The sequence below is a fragment of the Cyprinus carpio genome, chromosome B22 (genome assembly GCF_018340385.1).
Source record: "Cyprinus carpio isolate SPL01 chromosome B22, ASM1834038v1, whole genome shotgun sequence".
NCBI lineage: Eukaryota > Metazoa > Chordata > Actinopteri > Cypriniformes > Cyprinidae > Cyprinus > Cyprinus carpio.
This window is the reverse complement of record NC_056618.1, coordinates 23437253-23443421: the sequence shown is the minus strand read 5'-3', so window position 1 is coordinate 23443421 and position 6169 is coordinate 23437253. Positions and strand designations below refer to the sequence as shown.

The 6169-nt window shown below is 39.4% G+C and overlaps 1 protein-coding gene across 1 annotated transcript in view; it reads left to right on the top strand.

The window, feature by feature from the left end:
- Positions 1-311: 311 nt before the first annotated feature.
- Positions 312-6169, top strand: part of LOC109088291 (neurocan core protein-like) — a 127831-nt gene continuing 121973 nt past the window's right edge. Inside the window, 1 exon segment of the mRNA XM_042749919.1 lies at positions 312-616. The gene's annotated coding sequence lies outside the window, so the exon portion shown is untranslated.

Here is a 6169-nt window from a genome sequence, read left to right as displayed (position 1 = left end):
TGGTTAATTTTCGTAAGGTTATGCTTTTTTTGGTTGTAAAACCATGGCTAATTTTCGTAAGGGTATGCTTTTTTGGTTGTAAAACCATGGCTAATTTTTTTGGCTGTTGGTGTAACTTCGTTTTGGTGGATTCAGATAACTAGGAGTCCGATGAACCCCCAAATTCTCCACAATTGCACCGCAATAAATCTGCCCAAGCAAATGACCAAACAAAGGATGGAATAGCTGAAATATTGTGCAAAATATTGTCCATCCCCCCACCGAAGTCCACAGAGAATTGGCTATACCGTCTAACACACTCTGTTGCCTAAGCATCTGCTCCGTTCATTCGGTGAGGGGGGAACCGCTGTGAGCCTCCGCTCGCGCTTTTGTTCAGTGTCTCTCCTCGCGACCGGCGAAGTGCGCGCCGTTTCGAGCTCCTCTCTGGACTCGGGCTGAGGAGAAATACTGTCCTTTTTCAACGATTTTACCGAGGCAAGGAGTTCATTTCAGCACGTTTCTGAACAGATTTGAATGGTTTACCACAGCGGCTGTTATCATCTACTCTGCTGTATCTGAGGCGACGCGGCATTCCTGTGGACTTTCTGAGGTGACGACGCGCTTCACTTCGGAGAAGGTGAGAACGAGCGATGTATTGTGCTTATTGCGTCTCGCTTCATTATTAATGTATAACATGGTGTAGGATGTTTTGTGTTCAGGACAGGCTATATACAGCCCCCTTGCCAAGCGCAGTACCTCAGTGAGGACAGTGAAGGGGACAAAACCAGGAGCACATCGATACTGAACGGCTGTTCGGAGCAGAAGACTATTTATAAACCATGTTTTGATTGACATCATGGTGAAATGTTACATCTATGAAGAGTAGAGTGTCATCTAATTTCTAAACCAGTTAATCACTTATCCTTTCAAATATTAAGTGTTTTGCAAAGTACTAGTGGGTTCAAATGCAATATTCTTGTCCCGTTTTCCCCAGATCCACTCAAGTGAGTCATTTTCTTTGCCTTGATATAACCCCCCGCCTGCAAGCTGTCATTTGCAGTAATGCCTTGATGTGAAGTGGTTGAAAGAAATCCCATCAGAAACAGTGAGCCAGAATTTTGGGATCGAAAGGGACCCCGCATTGTTTTTCTCCTTCGCAGAGTGTCAGCTGGATGCTGTTTAAAGCTGACAAGTGCTGAGCGCTGCCAGTCTTGTGCCCGCCTCGACGACAGCGTGTGGCTGGTGGGAGAGGAAGACTGAGCCGAATTTCTCCTGGCATTCTGTCGTGACTGACTCTGTTGTCTCTGTTCGGTCTGAACCCCCGAGTCTCTACCTGACGGAGCACTCCAGGTGTCTCTTGCATCAGTCTGCAACAAGTCTTGATGCTGACAAGAGAAAAGTGCAAGAGAGTGACTTGTGAATGTGAAGATGTGTGTTATTTGTCAAAGAGCATCAGGAATAGAAAGTAGTGCGAGTTGTGGCTCTAGGTGCCCTGGGGAAATTTCAGGTAGCTGTTTGCGGCAAATTGGTTACTGTGTGGCAAGGTTTGTAGCGTTGTCCTTTTCTCTTCTGAAATTATAAATTTTTAGTAGTATATCCTATATGGCGCGCTCATACTGGGAACAGTTTTGCACAGTCATTTTTGTTGAGAGTTTCGGTGACACAAGGGATGCAACAAACTTGGAGTCTAACTTCATGCAAATGAGCCATGCAGTGACTACCAATGAGAGTGCATGCTGTCAGATATTGCGGCAGATTAGGAAGTAGCGCACAGCATTTCGGCATCCTTCAGCGATTGCTTTGTTTGACTTTAGTTGTATAAGATGGAATACTAGATTTTTAATAGCAAATCTGAATATCCATTTTTCATATACTGACAAAAAAAAGAAAGAAACAATTTTCACTCTGAAATTGCTAGTAAATTTCACAAATAAACAACAAACAAACAGCAATATATTGTTATATAGCAGATATAATAGATTATACTGTTTTAAAATGGTATGCTATTGTGAAATATACTCCACTAAAAATTTTTTAACAAAACTTTTTTTTTACAAATTTGTTTTTAAATTGTACAGTACATTTTAATGTATGCCTAAATTCACTTAAATATAACTTTTAAAATATAATAGATTTTATTTTTTTCTTTTATTTACAATTTATTTACATTTATTTCCTTTATTTATTTATTTATTTTTTATAGAATTTTTATATCAGCCATTGATCGGTTATTAACCATATCTTTCACATTTAAACATTGTTAAATGCAGTTTTTAGCAAATCTCAAAATGAATAGTTTTTTTCATAATATCCATTATTATGGATGCCTAAATTAACTTGCAGCATTTTAAATGATTGATTTTAGTTTTTACAGTTATTTAATTACATTTAATTCATTTTTATTTATATTTATTTTATTTTGGACAAAGTAATATTGCCCGTTTATTGGTTATCACCATAACATAACCATTAGTTTACCATATTGGCCAGCATTTAAGCCCATCCCAAATAAACATATGGGTGTCTGCTCAGGCTTTGTTGCTAAACTCATACCCTGTCACCCTCAAGCAACCCTGTGCTGCTTGCATCTATATCAGGGTGAGTGCTCCGATACGGCGCCTCCAGGTTCAAAGACCTTTCTTTCTAACCCCGAGTCCCAGCGGAGCAGCTCAGTCTTGCCAAACCAAGCAGCCTTTCAAGTTGTCTCCAGAACCTCGGTAAATCTCCTTGGGGCATCCATTCTGCTCTTTATCTGAGCACCCTCTTCTTCTCCCTGTATTATCGTAAATGCCAGAGGAGCACCTTTGAGCATGTTGTCTCTTGAAGAAAAAAGTGGAAATTGCCTCTGAGCGCAACTGTTTCGGCGATGGGTGACTTGTAGAGGGCACTTGATTGATTCTCACATTTTAATAATGCGCGTTTCCGCTCGACTGCATAGTTTAGTGCCAACAATCGTACGAGGGGGGGGTTGTACTGACAGGTGGAATTAAAATTGTACTTGAATAGCATCCAGAAAGCTAAATGCCTTCGGATTCCAGGAGATAATGCCCTTGTCGTAAATTAACATACGGCATGTTTAATGGACCAAGTCTACTAAAATTAGTCAGGAAATTTTGGTAGATGCAATTTAGGGAAACTTTGTGCTAGTTTTGAGTTCCTGCATAAGCCGACTGCTGATTTGTGTTGAAGGCCGTGTTTAATTATGCAGAGTTGATGGTCTGTTTGTGTTGGGGGTGAATAGATGCCAGTAAATGTCTCCATTTATGTATACAGTCATCCAGATCTACTAAAATGACTCTATACATTTTTGGTAGATGCAAATTCAAGGAAACTTTGTGCTAGTTTTGAGTTCCTGCATAAGCCGACTGCTGATTTGGGATGAAGGCTGTGTTTAATTATGCAAAGTTAATGTTCTGTTTGTGATTGTGTGGTGAATAAATGCCAGTATAAGTCTTAATTTATGTCCACAGTCTTCCAGGTTGGTGTCTTACCTTGTGTGTGCAGTCTTGATTGACAGCTGACAAGAAAGAGTAGTTGTGTCTAATCCCATGAGCCAGAGGAAGCGGTTGGCAGCAGCTGTCTCTACTACATGTGTCACCTGCCAATCTGCCAAAGTCTGAATATTTATCGGCACCCAGACTTGGAATACATTATTCAGAATGGGCATTTGCCGCCTTAAACACCATAAATGAATCATGACACCTGGTCTGTGTTTTGCTGGTTTTCGAAATGGGACTGTAAGAGTTTAACTTCGTAGAGGGAGAAGAAAAGATTAATTTTAATTTCTTTTCAGCCTTGAAAAGATTCCATTTGGCTCGCAGGTCCGCTCAAGACAAAAACACACTTCCTTGTGGTTTAAAGATTCATTTAGAAAATGTTTTATCGCTTACCCTGTGGGAGAGGTCCAGAAGGAAAAGAAGCCTGATAATTATGCCAGCAATTTGCACAGTGCTACTTCAGGCGCTGGGTCCTCCAATACAAGCTTCTCTCTCTCTTGTTCTCTGGTATTTTTATCCTCTGTTTTCAGCACTGGACAGCTCCCAAGCTTTGGCCATTGTGCACACAGCTGCTGGCTGCTAATAAATGAACAAGACCAGCGGTGTCGCTGAAAATGATATTTGCTCCAAGAAGAAAATGGCCTTTTGGAGTTCTTCCTCTTTGCGTTTGCATTCGGGACGACGGCAAAGCTGAGAAAAGACTGATGAGTTGTGGTTCACAGGACAAATGGCCTTGTGGCTCCAGCTGCATTCATCTTAGCCAAGTGCTTGGAATGTTTTTGATTCTCCGTATTCGTGTGCTGAAGTGATATGGGATTAAAAGGATAGTTAACTCGAAAATAAAATTATGCCATCTTGTACTCACTCTCAAGCCATTGCAAAACTGTTCTATGGAAGCCAGTGGGGTCCAAAACAACACTAGACCCCTTTTGATTTTCATTGCATTGGCAAAAATCATGAATATATATATACACGTGTGTGTGTGTGTGTGTTAGGGGTGGAACGATACATGTCATGGTACGGACATCTTGGTTTGGTGCATGGAGCCTTAAAATTAATACAGGCAATTCACCCCAATCCAGAAGGGGGCACCTGCAGCAATGCAGTGCTGTTTGATAACCGGCTGCCAGCAGAAGAACAGCGAATACGTGAGTTGCGCACTTGAAAACAAACCCCACTAGACAGTGACCATGTGCTGACTCTGAATGCGTCTCTCACAGACTGACAAAGGAGTATACTTTAAAGGCTTGTGCACTGTTTGCGAAATGGAGCTTTGTGCTCGTGTATCCTACCTCTCTTATTCGGCACAAATCCAAATATTCCATAATATTTCCATATTTGCGATGTAAAGTATCTGAATGCTAAACTATTATTTATTATGTAAATTATAGACTTTGTACATTAGCTATGCTAATATTGCAATATTTTCCATATTTATTTTTTGTTAAATCTTTTTAATGGAGTAAGGCAAGCAGGTGTGCTGTCAAGTTAGCAATGCTGGAACTGATATATTTCGTGTGCGTGCACCAGCATGATCACTTGAACTGTTTACTTATACCAGCAGAATCACCTTTAAACACTTATTGTCTTATTAATAATGCATCACTGTATAAAGGTCTGCTTTTATTTGCTAATTAAGCAGTGAGTTGCATCGTTGTATTAGAAACACAGCCCTGTATGACTTTCTTCAGTGTAAAAATATAATCTGCAGTACATATATACATACAAGGAATAAATTCTTGAAATATATTTGATTTAGTTTACAGATAAACAAGGGAAAATAACGTTGCCTACATATGCTGAGTTTCAATTAATTTTTGTGACAGGCTTCATTTGTTCACAGAAAGGAAACTCAAATGGCAGAAAGCGACATCTTATTTTTTTTCTTCATTTTACAAAAGCACAATGTTTTGTTTTCATTGTGAGTGTAAAAAATATTCATACATGAATCGAGAACCATTGTAATCATTAACTGACTCATAATACGACAGAGAACTGCTGTTAGTGTATTATTGTTGATTTGAAACTGTAGTAGTTGTCAGATCACTTTTATATTTCCCATACGTTTTATTTTTTACATTTCATGTGGTTCAGCATCGCAAAGACACATTTTGCCCCCTTTATGAAACCCTCGGCAGACAGTTTGCATGTCGGACATGTTTGTACTGTTTTCAGTTGTGTTCAGGAACTAGAGTGCTAAATGAGTTGGCAAAAACCAGCATAATAAGATATACAGCAGAATAGTGCCTCATTTCAAGTTAGTGACTGTCAGGCACGTCCTAAACGAGTTTTGATTGAGTAACTTGTAGATCTGTGTTGACTTGAGTCGAGACCTTTTTTAGGGTGCTTCTGCAATCACGTACAGTTGCTTAAGCTCACGAAATCTAACCACAAATTAAGAACTATAGTTTAAACCATACAAATTTGCAATCCTGGAATTATCCTTTCATGAAAATTGTATTTTTATTTTTAAGTGAACTGTTGCTTTAAGCATGCAAATATGCATCATTGTACTGTAAATCAAGAAGATCTGAAGTGAGGAAACTCAGTCGCTCTGTGTGACTTGCGTTTATTAATCCTCAACCCATTTCGCTTTGTCTATGCATTACAAGAACCTCAGTAATCTTACAGCTACTGTCTTCTCACCATAGGAAACGCATGGGGAAACAAAATATAATTAATTTCTTTCAAAT